The sequence below is a fragment of the Calliopsis andreniformis genome, chromosome 8 (genome assembly GCF_051401765.1).
Source record: "Calliopsis andreniformis isolate RMS-2024a chromosome 8, iyCalAndr_principal, whole genome shotgun sequence".
NCBI lineage: Eukaryota > Metazoa > Arthropoda > Insecta > Hymenoptera > Andrenidae > Calliopsis > Calliopsis andreniformis.
The window spans coordinates 1,406,742-1,428,616 of NC_135069.1; the positions used below are offsets into that span (position 1 = coordinate 1,406,742).

General features: G+C 44.4%; 1 long non-coding RNA gene across 1 annotated transcript in view; it reads left to right on the top strand.

The window, feature by feature from the left end:
• Positions 1–15,687: 15,687 nt before the first annotated feature.
• The window catches only part of LOC143182520 (uncharacterized), a 37,836-nt gene continuing 31,648 nt past the window's right edge, over positions 15,688–21,875 (top strand). Inside the window, exons 1-2 of the long non-coding RNA XR_013002464.1 lie at positions 15,688–15,953; positions 17,609–17,912. This is a non-coding gene — a long non-coding RNA (uncharacterized LOC143182520). The remainder of the gene's footprint in view (positions 15,954–17,608; positions 17,913–21,875) is intronic.

Sequence of the window (21,875 nt, forward strand, 5' to 3'; positions counted from 1 at the left end):
CTTTTCTCCATCGTCTGCGTTCCTCACACAAAAAGGAAATAGATTATCGATCAGCATGGGGGTAGTCTGTGCAGGGGGTGGCTGGTGGAGAGAAAGTGAAGTCGAAGGGGAGTGGGTGGATTAACGCGTGTGGAGATAAGGCTCGTGTCTCTTCCTCCCCTCGCCTCTTATCGCTCGGAACTCGATCTCATCCTACGGAATAGGAGTGCGAGCGCGATGCACGCGTGCGAGCCTGTTGCGTGCTCGCGTACTCGCGCGCGCTCGTGAATCCACCGCGAGGAAAGGGGCAGGGAGGAGCCTGCAGAGAGAGTGAGAGACAACGAGAGGGCACGAAACGAGCGGAGCTGACTGAATGACTGAGTGACACTCGGCTGACGTCCCTTCCGGTGTGTCTCGTGTTACACCGAGCCTGTTAAGCGTTTATATATTAAAGTTACGGCACTGGGCGCGTGCCACCCACTGCATTCTCTGTTGCCGACCATTTTTTCCCCCCTCGATTGGACCCTTTTCACCTTGACCCATCGTCGACCACGGAGAACTCGAGATTCCACGATATTCTTCGAATGAGACAGGAATATGAGAGAAGGGTGTTTTTGGGGTTGAAAATTCGAAGTCTCTCAGGTTTCGAATTGGTTCAAAGTCTTCCCTAGGATAGGTTAAAGCGTGAAATAAATTTTGTTGAGTGGGGATATAGAAGACACAAGTTTTTAGAATTTGATCATCTCGTAGGTTCTTGTGATTTATGTTAAAGTCATAAGGGTATGTTAAATATTTTTTTAAATAGCGGGGTATAATGTAGTAATGGAAGGGTTAATGCTTATTTACAGAAAGAGCAAATACGTGTGTGGTTACTTCTTCCTACAGCAATCAAGCCCACGCATTTGTCCCATTGTATTTAAGTAGCAACGTTCTTAATGAATCATTTAGGTAGGATAACAAAACTGTAGCCATTGCAGTACATAACCATTTACCTTCATTGTTCAACTGGAACCATATAACTTGAATTCTCAGCTTGTAAGAATAATAAAAAATGAAACTCATACATGTGTAACACATTTTACGAGCTTTCCTTGGAATTAATCAATTGCCCAATCGATGAGTAATGCGAATACTGATGTTCGCCTAATTTAATTTAACCCGAGAATGATTAACGAGCAAAATATGCGCTCATATGTGAGCAGAGGATCGCGTTTCTAAAAATCCCAGACTGTTTTAAGAATACCACCCACTCGAAAACATGTATTAATTGTTTCCTTCAACTATTTGTTCATTTCATGGGTGAGAACAATGGGTCCGTCTGATGGTACGTAATCGTTAATACAACAACAATATCCCACTCCACTCTGACCGATCTATCCCCCCTCCCTCCTCTTAACAAGGTCGTATAAGACCCAGAAAAATAATAGGGGTGGTTTTTGTTCCACAGCTGTGCCACTCGCGCATAATACCACGCCACTTACGAAATCGAGCATCGACGGGGTTAGGATCCGATAAATCTCCTTGGCCCTTACCCCTTCGCTCCGTCTTTTTCTCTTCGTTTTCATTTTTCCACTACCGCGAGGACCTTTGTTCCCCGGGGCGACGTTCTGTTTGTTTTAAAGGGTCACAAAAGCTGTTCAAATGGGCAACGGGTTAACACATCGAGCACGTTCTCGCAATCTCACCCCTACTCCCACCCCTTGCCGATACGTGGTCACGCAATGAATCGGTCGTTAATACACGAATCGATTTTTCACCCTGAGGTAAGCACGTTTACGTACCTAAGTCTTTCATTATTTTTTACTTTATACCCTAGAGGAATTACTTTGTCTTTAATTTTCTCGATTCTTTTTACCGCTGATTCCTACGCCTTGAATAATCAGCTTCCAAGCGCGAAGTCACGGTATGTCATTCATTGAGGCATCGCGAGCTGCGGGTTCTCGGAATCGTAGAATCCATGAATGAAAGCAGTACACGTAAGACACGATAAGAATAATTGTAGAGTTGTCTAGGGGGCAGCTGGTAGCGGCCGCGAGTCAAGGAGTTTGACCCGTGGGCGCAGCCGTCAATGAGGCAAGGGTCTAACCAAGACCCAGGATACGGGGTCGTCTACTTGACCCCGGAGCGCGCGCCGGATGCCACCGTTTTTCTCTCCAGAATTGACTGATCCAATTGGAACCGACCACGTTTCGACTCGCGAAAATTCACCAACTGCTGCCTCCTTGATTCTTTCGCTATCCAATCAAATGAACTTCGAACTTTTACCCCTTGCTTCCACTAAAACATTCCAGGCCGCCTCGGTTAAAGTCCATCGCCTGTGGCAACCTGTGCACCACTTTCGTGACACGTCATAGTATTTTTTATTTTGTTACGAGGATCTTCAGGGTGCTTTGAAAGAGTGGCGAAATGTTTACGTAAAGGGTAGGTCTAGTTACCGAACAAATCTAGCGATCCAAACCATGACCACCCTAATGTTAGTGGAGAGGGAAGACAGATCCATTGGCAAATAGAGTTCATGCTGCTATTTAGTCGAAGATGCATGACGAAACTCGAGTGACACGTGTTCGAGCGTCACAGCCACGGCTAAACTGTACTCGTGAGTCACGTGTTGCCGCATCGAGAAATGATGAAGAGAGCCCCGGAAGAGAAAATAGAGATGCATCGGAGCAGAAGAGCTTGGGGGTTTCCCATGGTGACTTTAATTTCACCCCTATTGTTCTCTGCCACAGCATCGACGATTTACCCCATTTCATTCGCCACCAGCTATTTGTGCTTTTAGGAAACAGGAGTAAACGATGGTGGAATCGAAGTGGAAACGACATAATTGATATTGACTATTAACGGTCGTTTGTGGGCGATACAGAATTTCAAATGGGTTCTAGATCATTGACCAATAGTCTTAGTTTAAATTTAAGCAGCCTCAACTCGCTCGAATCCGCTTCCTTTATTTGCTGCCTTGACTAATTCGAGGATGAAAAACGAAGAGACAAAAGGCGCGGTTAAAATTCGATTCGAGAGGGTGAACGACCATGCAGAGGGTGATCGATTGGTCACGGTACCGGCGTGATCGAAGGGTGACGTGAAGTTTCGTCTGGATCACTTTCGGGCATTAGTTTTGCGCGGCTGATCGTGAGCAATAGAACGCGCCCCCGCACGTGGCCGCCTCTCGATTCCCGATGACCTCGCGTCTGCACGGATCGCAGCCCGTAATGGCTTCAAATTACTCGAGCAACGACAAAATTGCTTACGACTGACTTTTGCGACCCACCCCTGGTAAATATTCGCGCGTTGGTGCTTGGAACGATCCTGAGTTCTTCGAAGATGAATGGGGTTCGAATCAACTGTGCTTAATATGCTGCAAATTGGACACTGTTTGTTTCAGAGAAGGATATTTATGTGGCAACGCATTGCTATAAAGAATCACATTTGTTATTTGATTGCTTATATTTTTTATTTAAATTATGTTTCTTTCTTAATGTACTCAAAGAATATTTACAAGTTCTTTTTTAGAATTAATTTATGCTTACAGACTAAATACTTTTTCCCCACTTCAGGTATTATTCTTAAAGAAGCTTCTCTTGTTCCTTCAAATCAGATTAATTCAAAGATTCAAGCTGTATAGATCTAAATTAAATTAAATTTCAATCTAAAACAAGGTCCTGCGAAATAATTTTGAATTCAAAAAATCGCGCCTGCGCATTGATTCCTCGAAAGCTAGTACGCATCGTCCATGCGCAGTATCACATTAGCACACGCGACAATGAAGAGAGCGGACGTGCGTTCGCTTCAAGGAAAAAAGTCAAGAAAAATGTATGTCATCTCAACAGAATTGGAGACAATAGCAATATAGGTAAACAAATTACACTTCTGGGAAGCATTTTTCTCTTTTATTTCATTAAAACTCATACGTAGGAGTAAAGAAATGTACGCCTTAGCGTCAGGCATTAATGCACACTCGTTGCAATGGTCTCTTCCAGAAAAACATATCCACAACCCCGAATGTAAATAGAGGTTAGGCCCCTTCCACCGAGGGGTCATAAAAGTCAAGAAAAACAAGCGCAGGCCCAAAGCTCGCGGGTCGTGCCCGCTGAGGACATTGTATTCGAGGACATGAAACAACCCACTTGCCGATCTCTTATTCTCGAGACGCACGCGTGGTCGAGCGGTTGGCTAGCCTGTTCCTCGGTAAGTTTTATGCGTGTGCGTGCACGCTATTCGCGGGTGGTGTGTTGTCGCTACCAGTGACGTCGCGTGCGTCCTCTTCGTATCTGTGTTTCCTGTGTCTCGCGAGTGGGCGCCCCTCGGGCAATTTCTGCGTCCAAACAAAGCCCGCTGGCCCTTCGTAAAACGCGTCTCCGAGCTTAATGGGCCGCCCGACGACGCGCACGCGGCAAGGAAATTCGTGTGGCCTTCGTTCGCGTCGAATTCGTTAACGCTCGCCCTCTCGCCCCGCGTGTGTAATCGTCCCAGTTTTCGGTGCCCCTTGCGTGATCTGTTTTGTGTGCTTGTGGAATTAGCTTGTATGTGATAGACATTTATGTGAAAATTGTGATTTTGGAAACAGAAGACTTGGATGAGCTTGAAAGAAAGGAGGATAAAGATGCAGGGAGGAGAACAAAGAGGGAAACGAGAAGAAAAATGGCTAAAGCAGTAGGGTTCAGGTGATATCAGAGGAAGACTACAGAAAAGGTAGGAACAGCAAAGATAGTACAGTTTTTGAGGAGGAGTTTGGAATTCTGTGAGCACTTTGAGGTGTTGGAATGATTTTCTATGTTTTGTGGATATTCTGAGGGGAATAGTTCTGATTTTTGTATAATTGCGTAGTTAGGAAATAATTATATTTTCGCCGTTTTTGAGTCTTTGGTATTTATGTTTTCTTGAAAAATGTGTTTAATTGGTAGAATAATAATACAACATTCAGATGCTCATAGTTTTCCAAACTTCTCCTGTCACATTTTTGTGACGCAATATGTGACAGGTCATTTTTGATATCCACTAGAAGAAATCGTAAGAATACAGTACAGAATCATTTATTTTTCAATTATATAGAGAACAACAATATGTAGAATATCTCTAATCTACATGCCATAGACCTGTTATTTTCTTTAGGTTATAAATTGCATAATTACGTAATTTAAGACAAAGGACCACAGGATGGCGCTGTAAGTTGCACTTGACGTTGATCTATTCGGGAAGTTCATGTTAGTGGCAGGATTAGTTACGTAAACATGTGGACAATCGCTCGTGCTTCGTTAACAATTGCTTTTTTAACAAGTAGTTTACTTAATAGTGTGTGAAAGTGATCGTCATTTCGAAGGCACTTAAACCTGAAAAACAGCAAACAAGAGAACAATAGTATTTCGTAAGCATTGTCGCTATAACCTTCGGAAACCTGTTACACTTCATGAATAGTGCACCACGCGTTGCCCATATGATAATATAACCTCAAATTTTTTAACTGCTTCGAATGCCAATATTCAGAAACTGATAGACTTAATTTCACAACTCGAAAGGTTAATTCGCGAATCGAAATCATTTGCTCGATTGACCAAACGCATATATGCATCGCGGGGATGAGACGAAAGGAATCCGATCGGTGGGGTGTAGCGTGCTGGAAACAGGGCTTAAAGGTGGAGGGGCGAGCATTCACGGGAGGAATTAGTTAGCGGTTGCTTTAGAAGCGTGGACACCCCGTGGTGCCAACAAAAGAGTTACAGGCCTTTCGCACCTCGACACGGGGGATTACATGCCATAAAATAAATCCTCCTGCACCCCCCTCTCGACGTCGCTGCTCTTATGACCTTAGATTATAATGTTTTGCTCGCGCGTGCTTCAGCATGCACAGGGAATCCCTTTTTTATGAGTAGTTTTCGAAAACAAGTTTGTATGGTTTATAAACAAAAAGTTTTACACATCTGTTTCTCGTGAATATCAGGGAAATAAACCAATTATAGTTTTTTGAATTTATATAGATTCTGAAATTAAAGGTACTAGCAGTAATTTTTATGAAATATCATTTTTTGTCGAATGATCTTTTGGGATGGAATATTGGTAATCCCTGTTAGATTTGCTATCTGGAAGTGAGTCATCCGACTAACGTCTTCTTTAAATCGCATCTTCGTGATCACGAACAGTCTCTCCCCTGCTGTGGCAATTTTTTTAAGGGGTCCAGTGGTGATTCGTACGAAAGCGCGTTCTCTGACGTTCGGAGACAAGATTCGAGAGCGTGGCGAATTAGGCAGTTAAGAGCGCGAACAGGCGCGTCCGAGATTAAGTGCCGATAGAAACGGCCCGCAGTAAATATTTGCACGAAAGTTTCGCGACGTGTCTGAATTAAAATCGATTCGACTCAAATTTTTCAGTAGAAGTATTCTTGATGTTGTAGCAGAATAGCGAAAAAATTACAGATTTTTCAGTTATTTATTTAAATAATTTGAGAACCTCCGGAAGTGTAGAACTACGGTCATTCTGAAAAAAACTTTTAGGAGATGCGGAAGTAATAAGATAAACAATATTTATAAGATATAATCAAGTTAAAATAGTCTAGATACAAAAAAACAAGAAATAACTCGAGAAATTCTCAAGTACAGAACTACGGTCACTCGAAAGCAATATTTTTAAAAAACTCTTTTCTACTATACTTTTTCATAGATTTTACTTTTCTGTGAGACATTATCATGCATAACAGTTCTACCAGTAGAAAAAAGAAGACACTATCTCTCAAATTTTTCCTTTTTTTCTACCCCAAAACTTTTTCTTCCGAAGTCAAAAAACTTTGTAACTTCGCGTTTCTTTCTCTAGTAAAATAACGCTTAAATAACTTACGTAGAAAAAATCAGTGGATCACCATGGATGTATACCACGTCTATTGTACCTTTTATTTCCCCATTAGAAAAATATATAGTCAGGTTGTTAGGGAGATAAAAAAAAATCCCGATTCCCGCGTAGCCATAAAAGGGGCGAGAGTGAACAAGCGGCCAGTTGGTGGCAACGCGTACGGAATTCAAAGGGGGGGTCGTGACTTTTGTCGTTTTTAATTGATTAATCGCTCGCGCTATTACGTGATTATCATGGCTTCTCGAGAAGTCCCTCGCAGGGAGGGTGGAGGAGGGGGATCGAGGAGGAGAGTTTTTCGGCGGAGAGAAGACCGTCTTCCTGTCGCGTGGCCCCCACGTTATCTCGCTTTCTCGTCTCCCTTCGCTAGAATTAACCTCTACATTGGGATTAAAAAGCGGATATATTAATTTGCCCCATTCTTTCTTCTTCTTCTTCGTCGTAAAACATGGCACGAAGAAGGAATCCGCGCAAAAAGTGAATTACGCGGCAGAAAATGAAAGACGATTTTTTCCTGAGATCATGACCATAGTTTACGCCTGTTAGTTTTTTGGAGGAAGTGTCTCGTATGTTTTTGTGGTGAATTTTACTAGGGGAAGGAAACGAAATTCGAGTTTTTGATTCTTTAATCTTATTTTATTATGTTTTGTACTACTTATTCATTTAATGTATGTCGAATAGCTATTTAAAATGCAGAGGCTAACGAGAACGATGTCTGAGATAGAATTACAAGGAACGAGTCGTGTTTTCCGCAACGTCGACGTTGAAAATCACAACATAGAACGCCTGCACGGCGACAATCCCGAAATTAATCTATGTCGTTCCTCACAATTGTGCTTTTCTTTACCAGTAAAGCCATGGCTCGGTTTAACATAGATTTACATACGAATGCACGTTCAGGATAAAGACAGGAGAGTCAAACGTCTTCTGGAACTAATCGTTCCATCGCCTTCTCGTTATTTGTCTTGCTGAACTCTTTCCTTTCGAATACTTCTCCCTTCCAGCCTCTTGTGTTCTCGTTTTCGTCCAGCCAAACGTTAAAGAGTAATAGCTTGTTAGGAATTTTTAGTGTGCTTTGAAAATTAAAATCAATTTTAAGAAAAAAAATTCATCTATTCTTAAACACACTTTGCATAAAAATAAGGAAGAAACAAAATCTTTCAAATTAATCTCAGTCCTCCCCCTATAAGATTAACAAGGAGGACATGAAGAATGTTTGAGAGTAGCTTGAGAATCATGAATGACTGTTGGTTCCCATTATGTGAATGAATCAACGGGGTCAGATCTCGTACCATTTGACATTTTCGTCGCGAGGTCGGGTCGGTTCGGGCCAAGAAAGTCGTTTCTTCTGTCATTAATCGTCCCCAGGGCACCCTTATCTAAATTGATCGACCGAGAAGCCGTCACTCGGTCCACTATTACATTATGATTCTCCACTGATCCTCTTCAATCTCTTGTGCCTCTTATCAAATCAAATTTTGAGTAATAGAGCTACGTATCATGAGTTCATAGTGCAACAGTAAAATGAATAGCAAAATGGGAATTATTGCTCTTTAATACATCAATAATACAGTGGTTCTGAGTTAATTGACCCGAGACCCTTTACTCATTATGTCATATATCGATATCTCACACTTATTTTTTATTACTCTACCTATTTACCCATTCTGAGACGAATAACTCAGAGAAAGAAAACACTCGGGAATTCCTAGACGTAGACTTCCCCAGGTAATGGGCCAAATCTGGTTCCGAACCATGGCCAATTATCGCGAGACCACTGTATACGATGTCTTTCGTCTTGAATAAGGTCATCGACCTTTCGCACAGAATTTCCCGATTTTTCGGGGACCAGTGGTTAGCGGTATCCCCGATAGGTTCAGATCGGCGCAAACGAGCAGAGAGGCGCATCGAAGGGAGGCGAATTTCGAGACGAGCGATTTGCTCGAGGTGAAAGGAACCCTTGGCCTCGGGGGCCACTTGTTGCACAGCGGCTGGGATTCCTGTTGATCGCGCGCCGCGGGACACAGCATTCCACCAACGACTCCGAATGCCCTCGAAAACCGACTCCCTGTCCTCCATCTCGGCCGCTGCCCTAATCGTCCCTTTATTCCTACCTTTATTCCCTGCCTAATCGATTCCGCGACCGCTCGAACGGATCCCGCCCGATCGTGTCCCGTTTCCGCTGCGGCCTTTCCTTCCATCGGGAGCCATGCGAATCGCGTCCTCCTCGAATTCTCAGTGCGCCCCTCCCTAAATCCCATTCACTGGTTCCTCCCGTTTTCGAGGGCAATTGACGAGGATAATTAGGGGTAGGAATATACTGCTTTCAGGGACTGGGAATTCTGAGAATCAATAGTCGATAGGGAAATTAGTAGACCTGCGGGGAAAGTTTCATTTTGTGACGCAGGTGTATTTTATTTGACGGAGATCTGCAAAGATTTTTTTTATTCAATTAGATTTAGCTTTGAAACTTCTATTTCTTCTACTAAAGAAGTAAGAAGCAGCGGAGGTTTCTTTCCTAAATTGACATCTTCCTGTAATAACTTTGACCATCTTGTCCATTTCCTTTTTTTGGGGAGAAATTTGGAGGAAAAAGGGGTAGCTACTCGTCGAGATAAATTGCCGTGAGGAAAACCAACATCGGAGGATCAAAGGAGCGGACGTTTATTAGCTTGATTTAATTCAATTTAGCTATCAATAATGACTGTAGCGTTTAATTGGTCCAGTGAAGATGTCACACGGTATTTTTCTGGATCGCTGACATATAATGGCTAGCCGTGGCGGCGTCATCGGTATCTATTGCTTAATTTACGCGTCGAACGGACGGATCTGCCCGACCATGGGACCATTCGAAAGATAAGAAAGATAATCCTATTCGCCTCGGCCGATTTGTGTCGCGACTCGAATATTTTTGACAAATGGGGGTGGCCTTGATTCGTTTCACTTTCATTTTATGCAGTACCATAAGGGAAGTGAAAAAGAAATATTGATATTATCAAGCAGTGTGTAATTGAGCGTTTAATTGTCAATAATTCGCAAATTCTGTGCGTGAAGTCTGATAATTTCTCAGAAATATTTTTTCCTTCATTGAGAAATAATTTTAATTTCGAATGATTAACAAAAATTGGTTCCTGGATATTTCTTTGTATGGACGGAGTTCAACTCATGAAAAATTTATGAATTGAATCACCATTAAACGTTCGCAGATGAGCGAGTTTTTGAGATTGCGGTAACGGCTGTGAGAAAATCCGCGTCAACTGTTTTCCAACAATAAAGCGATCATGAACGGATGATTGGATATCAATGACCCCCACAGGAATCGATCGGCGAGGAAAGGTATCGATGACGGTGACTCTGGTACTCTCGTTTCCTTGCCTCGGACTTGAGCACCTCTCGATGATCGTCGATTAGAAATATGTTTCATGGTCATTTGCGCCTGGGTATTTTCTGCTCGCGAGTTTTCATTTTCGAGAGTCTTGAAATTCTGTGACTATAAGGGCTGTTTCGTGAACTCTAGTAGCCGTGGGAATGAGGAAAAATAGCGTCACTATTTTTACGAAGGAATTTTTATCGTTGGCGATTGAAAATGTGATGAATCGAAACTCGAGGATTTGAATATTTAAAATTTTTAGTATTTTAATATTTGAAATATTTGAATATTTAAAAATTTGAATATTTAAAAATTTGAAAAATTTGAAACTCTTAGCATTTGTTCAATTAGAGATACTCTTAGCTTTCCCAATCTCATTTCTTTATCATCCTTGTACTATTCCAAACTCCCCACATTTTTCAAGAAAAATGGCACATAGGGTAGGGAACACGCAACGCACATCCACGTGCGAAAATGGCAATTAAACCGATCAAGGAGCATCACGAAAGGCGGCAGATGACTACAGATGACGCTATACACATCCGTGTGTTCGTCGAGCAGCGATACACGTCGTCATTAACAACACGAAATAGATTGGTTCAGAGGATAATGCGGCCCGGGTGTGAAACGCTCGTTATACCAATTATTAACTGTTGCCTTCCTGATATCTACTAGCTACCCTCTGCCACTGGAATCAACCCTCTGTTGCGCCCGCTGAAATCAACCCTCTGCTGTGCTTGACCCATAATTTGATCTGCTTTCGTCATGGTAGTTCGACAGCTAATTAGGCCCCGATAGATCGATAATGGTGAAACTCTTGCCATAATAGGCGTATCGAAGTTGTAGGTCGAAAATAAAAAACAAGAAAAATGAGAAACGTATGAATGTTCGATGAACAGGAAATTTAATGGTTCCCTTATTGCATCTTCCCCTAGATCAATCCTAGTTTCAATCGACAGAGCCTTAAATGGTACAAATTCTCGACATTAAAAATAGTTGTAGACTAGTTCGAAGTATCAGAGCCAGTCGCAGGTTGCTCTGAAGCGATCGTGGCTCCGAGTGGGAGCGCTCTGGTCGGTCGAAATCATCGTGATCGAAGGATGATCGAGGAGGACAGCTCTAACGGACGGTGGCATCGCAGTCATTGGCTGGCGATCCCACGGCGAGCGACGTGGTCCTGAGGCGAAAGGGTTGGCAGTTAAGATGGATCACCGCGCGGCATCGCGCGTGTCGTCAAAGACTCGATCCCGTGAGCGTGTTCGCCAGCCGACGAATAACTCTATGCATACTACCCTCCCCCTGCTCCCTGGTCATTGTGATTTTATTCTGTCCCGAAACGTGCCTCGCGTCGCGCTCCTCGTCTATTTCCACTCGGTACGTTCTCTCCTCGACCAGTCCACGTTTTAGTCGCTCCCACCTCTTCACGGTTTACCGTTATCTGTCGCGACTGTACTGCTCGTCGATGCACGATGACCACTTCATTCGACCACGCTGACAGCCGACGCAGTATCTCCTTCGTATCTTGCTTTTGTCGCTGTTGTTTCTGCCCGATGACCACTGCTGGCTCGCGTGATTGCGCTTTGCCGAGCGTTTCGCAGATTTTTTGGTTTGCAGAAATTGCCACGAGGGTTTTCTTGGAAGGAATGTGGCTTAACTGTTAGCGGAGAATGGTTTTGGAGAGGGACTCGAAGTGGGTGATGTTGAGAGTGGCGCTGCATATGAAAGTACAGCTGTGAAGGTTTGATTATTCACATATTTGAGAGATTTCGTCGAGAATATTACACACGCCAGATGTGCAAAAGTGATAAATATTCAGGAAGATCAACGCGACACGTGTCTGTAATGGGACGTAATTATCTTAGGGAAGGTGTCGATAATTTTGACCACGGCCAAACGTTATGCCTTTTTTAAACATTAGCACCAGATGTGTCAAAGATAATTGCTACTAATTATACATACAAACGTGACCACCATTGTGAGTCGAATCGCGCGAGCCAATTACTCACACTCTGCAAATTTAATCTCAAAAATGATTCAGCGCATCATCTAAATTTCTAAAACTCACCGTAGAATCCACCCCCTCGTCAATGAACAATGCTTTTCGCGCACGAAAAGATATCCAAAGCTGGAATACGCATAACGTTATTATTCCAAGTGGTCGAGGCGTATTTTCGTATCCGTGGAATCGACGTTCAGGCTGCTTCCGGTCGGCTAGGAAGGAAGCCTCCGCGAATAATGGCATCTACAGGGCTGAAAGGGGGAAAATCCGCTTGTGCACCAGCACACGGGGGCAGCTCGGGATGCGATTATTCGAAGGAAGGAAAACCTCTTTCTCGACGGGGTAATTACGACAAATATTTGGCCAGCCGGCCGACAACCCTTCTTCCAGCGGGCAGCCACGCGAGCTAAGAGCGCAGGACAAGAGGAGTGCCGACAGAGAGGCTCCACTGGGACAGGGGAACGGGGAAGGGAGACAGGGTGAAACGAGCTCGGAAGGAAATCCGATAATGCAAATATGCTGGGTAGGACAATGTCTGCGAGGAGATTTAATCGGTTCTAATGATCGTAGGCGGTTCATTGTGCCCGACAAATCCCATAAATATTTTTCCCCCATGCTCTCGAAAACACGCTGTTTGGATCGTGCCGAACAGCTTCCCTCTGGTAAGCCCCCGAGCCTTGGGTAATGCCCAAATTTAATAGAGATTTCTTTGGAGCGTTTTGCTAGCGACTCGTAAGTCGTTGGCGAAAGGGAACGTCCTTTTGGGGTTGAACTTTCCTTTGGTATACTGGGTGGGATAAAGATTTTCGAGGGAGGGGGGATATTTGACGCTTTGAAAGGGAAAATCTGGGGGAAAACTAATTAGGTATTTCGAGATTAGAAAATTGCTCCGAAAAGAAATAGAAAATTGTAAAAAAATGTGGGATGTAATAATTGTAAAGTATCTGTGTATCTAAAAAAAATATGACGATGCCTCTGAGTGGGAATACCTTCTTAACATAACATCCCCGAAGGCTAATAATGACTCAGGACGTTTCAAAACAATTAATCATCGGATGTTTAAAAATTAGGGACAAGGTAAATGATGAAACCAAGAGGGTTTGTAACAGATAACCTGGCCAGGGTTTCGAGTAAACAGTTCATCTATTATTTCCAAAAGTCCGCAGTTCCTTCGGCTCTTTTCCCGCGGGAGAGGTACAAACATGGATGGGTAGCCTGTCGCGCGATGATCCTAAGAGGAAAGATCTGTCAAAACGACGGGCCTGTTTCTGGCCAGGGTTCCTCGACACGTGTGTTTAGTTTTTGTCATCGATATGCTTGATTCTTGATGGATCTTTCGGGTACCTGCCTACCTCGCACAGATCGGGAAAGATAAAGATATGGTAGAAACTGAGGATCCTCCTCGAAATCGATACCCTTCAGGAATTTTTCGACGCGATGAAAATCTGAAAGTTAAAGCTAAAAGCCTCGTCAAAAGGTGTGTTTCCAGAATCCATCAAGACGATGGGAAAAAGTTTCGCTTGATTTCTTTTTTCTTAACCCTGAAATTTTTAATCGAGTAAATTCAGTGAAAATTAGACGTAGGTCCAAAGATCTGAATTTTCAGTTTGCAAAGAGGTGGCTCAAATAATGCAAATAATGCAAGTTGGCATTAGGAGAGTGACTCAGAACTGGGGGCCATATTTCGGAGCATTAATTATAAATATTCGAGGGACGGTGTAAGTAATAAGTCGCTCGGATGTTAGGTGTATCTGTCGTAACGCTGACTTTCGGCTCTGTGAAGCGAACGAGGAGGCAGCGGGGCCTTCAAAGGAGCCGCCCTAGGGAACCGGGTCGTATCATCGAACCAGGTCCAAGGGAGCCTCGACATCTCCTCTTGGCCGTCGCCTATTAGTAAGTCTCGTCACAACCGGCTAATGATCGCCTTTTACCTCCTTGACACGCGTGCCTCCGCCCCCGCCCCTTCCTCTTTTTCTCGCGTTTTATAAATAAGCCCGATTTGTTTCTCACTTTTTCGACTGGGCCGTCGTCGCGGGCGCATTCTCGCGCAGAGTATTCTTTCACGTGCCTTCGAATCGCATCAGCTTCGAAAACCTCGTGACAAAATTCTTCCCTTTTCTTTGGTCAAGGGACCATTCGACGCTGATGGGTGGAAAAGATCTTTTACGTGGGTAATAAAAGCAGACGAAGGAAAATTTGGGGAAAAGGGAATCAAGGGAAATTAAAATCTAGACCTTCATTGTTCTATTGAAACATTAACACGTTCAAGTCCGATGACGACCCACCCATTGGGTCAAAGGACAGTTCTCCTCATTACCCAGGGTCACAACTCCTAGTCATTTTTGTGCTAGACTGTTGCTAGCCGCTGAGGACAGTCTTGGCAAAACCCACTGGTCTCGAATGTGTTAGAAAATGCAGTTTCCAGGAAAAGTATCTTGAGTACGAGGTAAAGTGAGAAGAAACGAGGGGAAAGAAAGCGAGAAGAGATTGGTGCAAAGAAGTAGTGGTAAGATGAAAGACGAGGAGGCAGAAACAGAAGAAAAGGGAGAGGGAGTCTCGAGGAACCCCCCGCAGCTGGTAAAGGGTTTACGGTCTGTCAGGCTCGCATACACGCCGCTCGTTCTTCCTTCCACGTGAGCGTTTCAGCTGGTATCGGGCGTGCAATCACACGGAGGATTAAAATGGAGGCGGCGTAAAAGAACGTGCCAGAGGAAAAGGGAGAGCATTGCCTCCTATATGCTCGCGTTTAGCTCCTCCGCTCTGGATGAGGAGAGGAGGCCCGCTGACGGATTATCCTTTCACGGCGACGTCGCGGACACACGGACATTCTTCACGGGCGAACGGCGGGGCCCTCGACTCTGCTTCTTACGCGTGACAAACAGCCGGAATTTGTTGTTTTCGACGCTGACTGGACGCTTTGAACTTGACCTGGAAAGTACTTGATCCTTGGAATCTCTCTCTATAAAGTTTTTAACATTTCTCTGTTGCTACAAGGATGGGCAATTGAAGTCTTTTGAGTATAGGAATTTTGGAATTCTTAGAATTGTGTCTTGAGGATCTTGAACCTGATGAGGTGGATTAGTTGGAATCTGTCTTTACTACTTAAGTGATTTCACATTGATATATTTAATACAACTTTCTCTTATGGCGTTCGTTTACCATACCATATTGTTTCGTTTAGTATAAGATATATCGCGATTATCGTGTAATGACAAACCAGTGGATTGATAAATTATGGTTCTTACAGGAACGTCCGATTGGTGAAAGTCCACGACTTGCAGAAAATCTGTGCAAAGAGATTTGAGAAGAATACGAGAGGCAAGGGGTGAGTTCCAGCCAGTATCTCTCGACACTGGATCCTCGTATCTGAAGCGCGTGACTCTTCTCGTTCGTTCGGGGCGGAGATATCGTCCCGATATCGAATCAATCTGCTCTGTCAGCGTCAGCGACATCAGGCTAATGGAATTATCAGACGGGACAGACACCCGCATCATTCTTTGTGGCCGCTCGCACGTGGAGGTTGCCGATCACCGTGGGCCCGAAGTGAAAACGAAGCCCGAAACGGCGCAGCCAAACGAAACTAAACGAAACGAAACGAGGAGGAATCCTCAAAGGGGACGTTGCGTCACGTAGACATTGAGGAGCATTATTCGTTCGGCCGGGCGTTACAATGCCTCCATTACATGCGTGACACTCGCTCACGCTCCAATAAAACTGTCAGACGAAACCTGTTCGGGACGCACAATGCTCGCGGCTTGATACATCGGCCAGGTTGGTATGCGTTACGCGTTTCCTTCTTGTACGACTTGCAACGAGCCCTTTCTATCTGTTCCTCTAATTCGATGCAAAAAAAGGTGGCCTTCGAATGGCCGAGAAACGACGATTATGTCGCTGTCGATGGAGTTGGTGATCGGATATCGTTTCTGAGTGGTCCATTCGGGCCTCAGGTGTATACTCTCGGCTCGGTTTATCATTTGCTATCCTTTGAAATAATATCTAAAGGGTGATCTACTTTTCTTGATTACTTCACTAATTTAGGGGTATTTATATCTATTATTCTACTCCTATGCTCCATTACAAATTTTTGTTTTCATTCATAGCTTAAAATAGTGATCTCAGACTTAAAAAAAATAAACACGAGTCTTCTCTATCTTTTACAATTTTATTATAGAGTTCCTTAGTTCATTAATAGTGGTACTGTGTTCATGATATCGTAGACAAAGAATTAGAAAATATTTGGATCATAGTGCAGCGAGTTCGACACGTGGGATCGCGGCTTTAGGTCGAACAGTTCGGTCGTATCGGAGCACTCGAATTGACGCGGTAAATTGTGGCTCGGGCAAGTACAGTTATGGCAAGTCATTCGGACCATTGTGCGTCTGCCATTGGATCCCACAAACCCATGGTCTCCTGTCTCGGAATATTGTCGGTTCACCGTGCACGTCGATTCTAGTGGCCACGTCTGTTGATAAAACAGATAAATATGTCGGCGTATCGGAGCCTACTTGAATTGAAAGGCAATATGCGTTACACGAGTTCACTCCTTTGGTATTCAGGCATTTTGGACAGAGGAACTTTTGTATAGCATCTGTACAATAGAAATGATAGTCATTTAAATTTGAAACTACACAATATTTTTCGAAGTTTGCTTGAAAATTAGGCTTTCCAGGAAACAGGTACCTTAGAGCTGAAAATAGAATTAGGTACTTTTAGAGTTAGGAGCACCCTAAAATAGCTACTCGAAAAAATAGGCAGCCCTGAAACGACAAGTCCACGAGCAAGTTGATAGAAGGTGAATAAATCGTCCTCAAAGGATTTGTCAATCCCCAATCGCTCTACATAGCTTTCCAACTCGAATTTGTGCGCTGCATATCTCCACAACAGAGTCCAGGAGATCTCAGGGAAACCGGAAGAGCGTAAGAATAGAAAATATTTATTCTACTGATCACGTGAACACTGGTAGCACCGACTGTCCTCGTAAACGCGATCACATTGAATTTTCTGTTTATGGAAGAGGGAGAGGGTGAACAGAGATGAATAGGTAAACCACTTACGCCTCTGCGTCAACACGAAACGTCCCCAAAAATCGGTGATTCGTGAAACCTGGGTACCTACTCTGGAAGGAGACAGGGGGACACGAGATATCTCCATTTGGGAGCACAATCGATGCTATCGAGTACCGAGGATCAATTTAAAATTTCACTGCAAATACCTCTCCACCGTCAGTGAATATGATGAAATTTGGTGAACCCTGCTGAGCAGTAGCTGCTCAAATTATACCTGATCCAATTTCACTCACCCCTAACTACCGTTAGTAGTAGATCCTAACACAAAGACTACTCCATCACATTATATTGCCTCAAATACGATGTCTCAATATTAGTAACCCAACTCACCTTTACTTCAGCCGTGTCATATGATTACAGGTTGAATCCAGAAGACGAAATGGGGAAAGGAAGGTGAATCGAGTAGAGGAAAGGACACCGCAAATAAAGTCACAAGCGCAGCAGCAGGTGGCCGACAGTTTCCGGCGAAGGAACCGAAATCACGAGCATCCATTGTGCCTCGAAGCGAGAGCTGTCGTGGGATCTTTCTGTCGGCGCCTTTCATCTTTTTTCCAACCCCCTTCGGACACCTTGGACACCCTCTCGTGCACATTATGCGACGCGACACCCCCGCCTCGCTGGCTATGCGATCATCGTTCTTTCAGCGATGGAGTCGGAACGAAAGGTATGTTGACAAGATACCTACCACTATGTTGGCACCGATGTCAGATCGTACGGATTGGTACGATCTACTCTCACGATTCTTCGGGGCCTTTTTCTCTCGGTCGTGGGAGTATCCACCTGATAGTTTAATTAGTAATCCGATTTACGTGAGAAGGATCTGATTCCTGGAATGTCGGGAGAAAGTTTCGCTGAGAAGCCGAGTAATTAATTGAGGAAATGTTTGCGATTGGGAATGTGGTAATGAGCAGTCATAAAAGATATGGGTACATTCAAATATTAGTACTTTTATATGTGTGAAGCTTTACAGGTGGATGCTCCTTGCGAATTTGTACCTACTTCAGGAATAGGCAATTTAGGTGCTTTCGACCCTGCAGGCTTATGCAGAAAACAGCGTTTCTCACGTTTTCTCAAACCGCAAGGGTAAAAGTTGAGGCTTGACCGTTTACCTAGACGTAAGATTTCCCAAGACCAGGAAAAGATCGCGACGTGGAAAACCAAGAGAGGCCGCATTGACCTGAAAGCACCATTTCGCTCGAGTAAGCTTGTACGAGGCAAGGTGTCAAAGGCGCCGATCGCTACTCGTTTTTTTATTCCGGGTTCACGTGTTGTCGCTTTCAAAGACGGAGGTAGAACGCGTCTTAAGAACACGTCCCCTTTGTGAGAGCAACTTGCGTCACATGCGCTTGGCAACCTTCGCTGCTTAACCCTCGACTGGTGAGCTGAGGCTATAGAAAACCTGTACAATTTTCCAACAAGTGACAATCTTTAATACGTACGCGAACTCGAGTCGACCACTGATTACCGTGATTAGAGAAATCTAATAAATATTGCATTTCATATAAATCACTACAGTCGCTACTAATTTAAAGGAAGATATATTGTCCTAAGGTCCTCATATCTCCACCTGAGGGTTGAACGAAATTTTGTTGACGCGTCAAACTCGTATAGAACAATAACCGAGGTAGAGGGGGTTTATCTCCATTGTGATCACAGTTTGATCGATCTACGGAGAACGTTCGCGGCGTGGTTTAGGAAGCAGTATCGAACAGGTCTGAGAGAGTGACAAGTGCCACGACAGATTCTGCTCCGCTCGAAGATCACGCTATTTACGTATGTAGATAGCATATAGATCGTGTTCGTAGATGGTCAGACAGCGGGTGGCGTCGCCGAGTTCCGATCTTCTTGTCGACATGTACTGGGAATGAATTTATGAATTTATCGGGGGCAAAATCGGCCGCGCGGTGACTGATGATCTTTTCTTCTGGAGACCGTTTTGTCTTAGGCCTGCTGCCGGAAAGAGACCAACGAACGAACACCTTGTTTCTGTTTCCTGACAATTTGTTCGTGGACTTGTTGCTCTGTCCTCTCGTTTCCACGTCGCTTCGTTTTTTAGCTTGCAGTGTTAATAGTTATAATTTGGGAGCTTTAGAGATTGTTTGTGGTTTAAAAAAAATAGAATTAATTATGAAATATTTGCTAGGGGGGAAAGTAGACTCAGAAAGTTAGGCCATCGCTGGCTACGTTAGCAACGCGATGCGTAAGCGAAGCCGACTGCCAAAACATTGATCCTTCTCGATTAATTGTCCAGACGGACGTTGATTAATGAGAAACAAAGGTGCACCTGGCGGATCTAGCTAAGGATTCGCTACCTGCTCTTTTAAGGAACAGTCCCTCCCTTCAGGTGGCTCTGTTCATCATTACTTCTTGAATCGATATCTACTCAATATATATTTCTTGTTCAAAATTTCTGAAAGTGTCTCCCATTTCTATTCTCACTCATTTTGAATCTGTTTCCCTTGATAATTTTTTAGAGACAGGTAAAGTTCAAGGAACCCTCGAAAGGTAGAATATCAAAGCTCTGCTGCAGGTACCACGAGTTATCGCATAGTTATCTATCAGATTAGAATAGAAGCCGAAATATGTTCCTACGTGTCGTCTGCGTGGCAGGAACATCCATCATTTCCAGGGAGCATCCTTCAGGTCGCAGATTCTTGCGTCAACATTCTCTGTTCAAGAATAGCTAGTATTTAACCTGTTTGCATACCACAAATATTTTCGATTTCCACGTCTCGGTAAACGTTTGCTCCTACTGTCCCTTTATTCCGCCGAACTACTCGCGCCGCGAGCTCTCGCGAAGGGTGAAATTCCGTCGGTCTGTCCGAAAAAGGGCAAAAAGGGGAAAAAGGGGCAAAAAGGGGCGAAGGAGGTATCCAGCGACGATCATCCGGCCGCAGGACATCGTCCTGCCGCTCATTGTCCCGTCGACCGAGGCAAGGAGCAGCTTAGAGGGAACATTGTGTGCGCGCTAGAAGAGTGGTTCGCACGACGGTAACCTGATCGACTTATCAATAACCGCGTAATTATAGTACCAAAGAGTTGGTAGAGCTCAAAACAAGCCATAATAAGACGTGGGCATCTTTCCCACAAGTAACCTTATATCCCTGACGAAGCAGACCCGTGCCGCGCCCGACGTCTTTTCAGCTTTCAGCCTTCAGCCGGGCCAAGCGTGGTTCTTCAAGAAGACGGAGCCTCCTGAGGCCCCCTCGCCAGTTTCTCTCTTCTCTCTCTCGGCTCTGTCACCCACACGACCTCCTGCTCATTCTTTTCCCAGTTTCTACGGGCCAGAGCCAGCGCAAAAGACGCACAGTTTTATGCCAGACTCTATTGAAGCCTCCCCGTTGTTTTGGTCCCGCGCGCTTTGTGAGCGAATTAATTTATTACGACCCAATTATCAGCGCGTTACCTGCCCCGCTTCTAAGCCCCCCGTTTCCTGCTTCTGCGCGCCTCTGAGCAGCGATCTCTGCACGTCTGAACTCTCAGAATGGGAACGAGGTCTTCCAGGATACGGTTCGTTTTCGGGATTCCTCTGAGGAAAGGGATTCGATTTCAGTCGACCCTTTTCCATGGGGTTTCGTTTGATTTTCGAGCACACAGTTTTTAGAGTTCCTTGAGAAAGGTCTGTTCAGCAGGTTCAAAGGTCACAGGTTTCCTCCGAGGCAAATATAGCGCATATCCATATGCCAGGAGGTGAAGATCGATGACCTTGGTGTTGAACAGCGGTCGAACGAGAAGGTAGGGAATCTTCGAAACTGCACAGTTCGATGGTTCATCCTTGTAGAGCTTGAGTGACAACCCGTGAGCCTTCGGGGCATGAGAAGACCCATCTTCGACTCCGCGGCACATCAAAGACGTTAATGCTCGTCTCTTCTCTCTTTCCTTTTCCCTTTTGTCCCGTTTCACCACGCGTTTTCTCCTTTTCTCGCGCTGGCCCCGCGGTCTTTCAGCTCCATTTAATATCCCCCCACTAACATTCTTCGTCTCGCGTGCTCTCGCCCCCTCTCGTTTCGTCGCTGAAGTTTTCTGGCATGCAGGTATGCACGCCGATGCATGACCCAGGCGTATCTGATTACGGTGCTGTTTTCGAGGGCGAGCGTATTTTGCAAATATAAAAGTGGGCAGTAAAAATGTCTAAAAAATACAAATTTTTTGATAGATCTTTGTCTCGTTTGAAACTACTATTTGCGTTTAATTCTATTTAATTGCAAGTTCCAATCATGAGGAAAACAGTTTCGTGGTCCATCGAAATGGCTTCCGATCTTCCCTTGTCTGCTACGCAGAATCGTATTAAATTCCAAGAGAATCCCCGGGCTAATAAATCTGTTTGCAATTAGCGTGGATCTACACGCGAGCGTGGCTCGCTCGTACGGGCTCGCATGGATCGAGGATCGAGAATAAATGACGTCATAAGAAATGGGGGACCTTGATGACCGCCCGTCGCGAAGAACGGGCCTGAGAAACGGCGAAAGATGATGAACAGAGTGGGAGAGCTTCGGCTGCCTACACCTGTAAACAGAACCGCCTTAAACGAAATGTTTTACGCGAAACATTTGGGAATCCCTAAAGGGTCTTCCTCCTTTACCACTTGCTGGGATAGCCTTTCTACTTTCTGCTCCGTTTACACTTA